The following is a 6,000-nucleotide window of genomic DNA, read 5'->3' as shown; positions in this document are numbered from 1 at the left end:
TGGGATATTTAAACAGATATTAAAATGTCATAACTTTTTTTGAAACAAATGACCTGGTAACTGTAGAATCATCCATAAAAACGCAGAACAGGGCGGAAGTCTCATGTAAAATTCATAGGTTGTTTGTTGTAGTTGTTGCTGCTGTCATCACACGGAATAGTCTTGTATCATACGATTGCAGACATCCATTTTCATTGACTGAAAACATCGCCTGAAAGCATTTGTTCTGACAATGTTTATGACGTACGTCAGCTGTTGATCTCCCGGCTTCTGCAATAAAACACAAAACTCTATTCACACTCTGTAACAAAACAAACAACAAAAAAAACAAGATTGTATGGCAGCTGTGTTGGAGCCATCAGAGAAGAATAACAGGGACTACCTCAATTAAAAACATGTCCAGACAAGACTACCACACCTTCAGTAGGGTTCTGGATGAGATCCTCTACAGTCCATCTAAACCCAAAGCAGAGTGTACGGTGCCTCTTTAGTCCGTCTACACAGCACTACTACAACACTGGGACCCTATATAGTGCACTACTACAACACTGGGACCCTATATAGTGCACTACTACAACGCTGGGACCCTATATAGTGCACTACTACAACACTGGAACCATATATAGTGCACTACTACAACGCTGGGACCCTATATAGTGCACTACTACAACACTGGGACCCTATATAGTGCACTACTACAACGCTGGGACCCTATATAGTGCACTACTACAACACTGGGACCCTATATAGTGCACTACTACAACACTGGGACCCTATATAGTGCACTACTACAATGCTGGGACCCTATATAGTGCACTACTACAACACTGGGACCCTATTCCCTATATAGTGCACTACTACAACACTGGGACCCTATTCCCTATATAGTGCACTACTACAACACTGGGACCCTATATAGTGCACTACTACAACACTGGGACCCTATATAGTGCACTACTACAACACTGGGACCCTATATAGTACACTACTACAACACTGGGACCCTATATAGTGCACTACTACACCACTGGGACCCTATTTCCTATATAGTGCACTACTACAACACTGGGACCCTATATAGTGCACTACTACAACACTGGGACCCTATATAGTGCACTACTACAACACTGGGACCCTATATAGTGCACTACTACAACACTGGGACCCTATATAGTGCACTACTACAACACTGGGACCCTATATAGTGCACTACTACAACGCTGGGACCCTATATAGTGCACTACTACAACACTGGGACCCTATATAGTGCACTACTACAACACTGGGACCCTATATAGTGCACTACTATAACACTGGGACCCTATTCCCTATATAGTGCACTACTACAACACTGGGACCCTATATAGTGCACTAATGCAACACTGGGACCCTATATAGTGCACTACTACAACACTGGGACCCTATATAGTGCACTAATGCAACACTGGGACCCTATATAGTGCACTACTACAACACTGGGACCCTATATAGTGCACTACCACAACACTGGGACCCTACTTCCTATATAGTGCACTACTACAACACTGGGTCCCTATTCCCTATATAGTGCACTACTTTTTACCTATTTTGTACTGGCATCAGGCACCGCTGTCGACTTGTTGTCGTAGTAAATCAAACAATTATCAGAATTACTTTTCAACTGAGGAAACATACTTCACAATTCTGAACTAATGTACCTGTCACAGCCATTTTGTTTCCAGAGAGAGTGATTCATAGAGAATAGCTAGACGTGGTTTTATTCTACAGCTGAATATTGGCCTCAGTAGTACACTAACACACATGCGACACTTACATCTTGTTTATATTTTATGCATTGGTTTATTAAAAGCAAGTTTCAATACGTGTGTGTGTGTGTGTGTGTGTGTGTGTGTGTGTGTGTGTGTGTGTGTGTGTGTGTGTGTGTGTGTGTGTGTGTGTGTGTGTGTGTGTGTGTGTGTGTGTGTGTGTGTGTGTGTGTGTGTGGGGTAATATCTTAGCTCATAGCTACCAGTTGGAGAAGTCAGCAGAGACTACAGGGCAATACTTCCGTCAGGCTGTAGCCTGTAAATAAGTAACGTGACTGACTTGAGTTGAAATGACAACCGGCAGTGAATAAGTCAAACGCTGAAGAAAGATTGTTATTTATCCTGCTGAATAGTTAATAACGCCCAGTGTGTTGAGATGAGACGATGAGGGGCCCAATCCACTGAACAGTTAATAAAATCCAGTGTGTTGAGATGAGACGATGAGGGGCCCAATCCACTGAACAGTTAATAACATCCAGTGTGTTGAGATGAGACGAGACGACGAGGGGCCCAATCCACTGAACAGTTAATAACACACAGTGTGTTGAGACGAGACGATGAGGGGCCCAATCCACTGAACAGTTAATAACATCCAGTGTGTTGAGACGAGACGAGACGACGAGGGGCCCAATCCACTGAACAGTTAATAACATCCAGTGTGTTGAGACGAGACGACGAGAGGCCCAATCCACTGAACAGTTAATAACACACAGTGTGTTGAGACGAGATGAGACAACGAGGGGCCCAATCCACTGTACAGTTAATAACACACAGTGTGTTGAGACGAGACGAGACAACGAGGGGCCCAATCCACTGTACAGTTAATAACACACAGTGTGTTGAGACGAGACGAGACGAGACGACGAGGGGCCTAATCCACTGAACAGTTAATAACAACCAGTGTGTTGAGACGAGACGAGACGACGAGAGGCCCAATCCACTGAACAGTTAATAACACCCAGTGTTGAGACGAGACGAGACGACGAGGGGCCCAATCCACTGAACAGTTAATAACACACAGTGTGTTGAGACGAGACGAGACAAAGTCATTGTATTATAAGTCACAACGTCATGGTATTATAAGTCACCATGTCATTTCTAGGGGTCAAATAAATTGAGGAATGTTGTTCGGAAATCAATCGAAAATGGTAATCTTATTTTTCATGGCTGTGTAATCTTGAGTGGTTTTATTTTATCCAGCTTTCTGCCTCTTTCTGATGAAGAGCTTATTAATGTCACTAACTATCTCTTTGAAGAGGACCGGAGGTCCATGTTGCGTTACTGATTAATGTCATTAACTATCTCTCTGAAGAGGACCAGAGGTCCATGTTCTGTTACTGATTAATATTGTGTGTAAATTACATTTCAATGAACTCTGCAGTTTGGGGATGGAGGTTGGAGGCGCTGAAAATAGACATGTCAAATGGTTTCAATAAAGGTTATTACCGTTTTACTTGTTTATTTTAGTTTGTCCATTTTTATTTTCTCTCTCTCTGTATATATCATAGGAAACTGTTTCTCTCTATATATATCAAAGCAACAACTGTTTCTCTCTATATATATATCATAGTAAACTGTTTCTATATATACACTGCTCAAAAAAATAAAGAGAACACTTAAACAACACAATGTAACTCCAAGTCAATCACACTTCTGTGAAATCAAACTGTCCACTTAGGAAGCAACACTGATTGACAATAAATTTCACATGCTGTTGTGCAAATAGAATAGACAACAGGTGGACATTATAGGCAATTAGCAAGACACCCCCAATAAAGTAGTGGTTCTCCAGGTGGGGACCACAGACCACTTCTCAGTTCCTATGCTTCTTGGCTGATGTTTTGGTCACTTTTGAATGCTGGCGGTGCTTTCACTCTAGTGGTAGCATGAGACGGAGTCTACAACCCACACAAGTGGCTCAGGTAGTGCAGCTCATCCAGGATGGCACATCAATGCGAGCTGTGGCAATAAGGTTTGCTGTGTCTGTCAGCGTAGTGTCCAGAGCATGGAGGCGCTACCAGGAGACAGGCCAGTACATCAGGAGATGTGGAGGAGGCCGTAGGAGGGCAACAACCCAGCAGCAGGACCGCTACCTCCGCATTTGTGCAAGGAGGAGCAGGAGGAGCACTGCCAGAGCCCTGCAAAATGACCTCCAGCAGGCCACAAATGTGCATGTGTCTGCTCAAACGGTCAGAAACAGACTCCATGAGGGTGGTATGAGGGCCTGACGTCCACAGGTGGGAGTTGTGCTTACAGCCCAACACCGTGCAGGACGTTTGGCATTTGCCAGAGAACACCAAGATTGGCAAATTCGCCACTGGCGCCCTGTGCTCTTCACAGATGAAAGCAGGTTCACACTGAGCACATGTGACAGACGTGACAGAGTCTGGAGACGCCGTGGAGAACGTTCTGCTGCCTGCAACATCCTCCAGCATGACCGGTTTGGCGGTGGGTCAGTCATGGTGTGGGGTGGCATTTCTTTGGGGGGCCGCACAGCCCTCCATGTGCTCGCCAGAGGTAGCCTGACTGCCATTAGGTACCGAGATGAGATCCTCAGACCCCTTGTGAGACCATATGCTGGTGCGGTTGGCCCTGGGTTCCCCCTAATGCAAGACAATGCTAGACCTCATGTGGCTGGAGTGTGTCAGCAGTTCCTGCAAGAGGAAGGCATTGATGCTATGGACTGGCCCGCCCGTTCCCCAGACCTGAATCCAATTGAGCACATCTGGGACATCATGTCTCGCTCCATCCACCAACGCCACGTTGCACCACAGACTGTCCAGGAGTTGGCGGATGCTTTAGTCCAGGTCTGGGAGGAGATCCCTCAGGAGACCATCCGCCACCTCATCAGGAGCATGCCCAGGCGTTGTAGGGAGGTCATACAGGCACGTGGAGGCCACACACACTACTGAGCCTCATTTTGACTTGTTTTAAGGACATTACATCAAAGTTGGATCAGCCTGTAGTGTGGTTTTCCACTTTAATTTTGAGTGACTCCAAATCCAGACCTCCATGGGTTGATAAATTGGATTTCCATTGATTATTTTTGTGTGATTTTGTTGTCAGCACATTCAACTATGTAAAGAAAAAAGTATTAATAAGATTATTTCTTTCATTCAGATCTAGGATGTGTTATTTTAGTGTTCCCTTTATTTTTTGGAGCGGTGTATATATATCAAAGCAACAACTCTTTCTCTCTCTATATATATATATATATATCATAGTAAACTGTTTCTATATATATATATATATCTCAAAGCAACAACTCTGTTTCTCTCTATATATATATCATAGTAAACTGTTTCTATATATATATATCATAGTAAACTGTCTCTCTCTCTCTATATATATATATCATAGTAAACTGTTTCTATATATATATATATATCATAGTAAACTGTTTCTATATATATATATATCATAGTAAACTGTTTCTATATATATATATATATCATAGTAAACTGTTTCTATATATATATATATCATAGTAAACTGTTTCTATATATATATATATATCATAGTAAACTGTTTCTATATATATATATATATCATAGTAAACTGTTTCTATATATATATATATATATATATCATAGTAAACTGTTTCTATATATATATATATATATATATATCTATATATCATAGTAAACTGTTTTTATATATATATATATATATCATAGTAAACTGTTTCTATATATATATATATATATATCATAGTAAACTGTTTCTATATATATATATATATATCATAGTAAACTGTTTCTATATATATATATATATATATCATAGTAAACTGTTTCTATATATATATATATATATCATAGTAAACTGTTTCTCTCTCTCTCTATATATATATATCATAGTAAACTGTTTCTATATATATATATATCAAAGCAACAACTCTTTCTCTCTCTATATATATATCATAGTAAACTGTTTCTATATATATAAATCAAAGCAACAACTCTTTCTCTCTCTATATATATATCATAGTAAACTGTTTCTATATATATATATATCATAGTAAACTGTTTCTATATATATATATATATCATAGTAAACTGTTTCTATATATATATATATCATAGTAAACTCTTTCTCTCTCTATATATATATCATAGTAAACTGTTTCTATATATATATATCATAGTAAACTGTTTCTATATATATATATATCATAGTAAACTGTTTCTATATA

This window comes from Salmo salar, chromosome 03 (genome assembly GCF_965601325.2).
Source record: "Salmo salar chromosome 03, fSalSal1, whole genome shotgun sequence".
In the NCBI taxonomy this organism is placed as follows: Eukaryota; Metazoa; Chordata; class Actinopteri; order Salmoniformes; family Salmonidae; genus Salmo; species Salmo salar.
Note: the sequence above shows the minus strand (reverse complement) of the source record.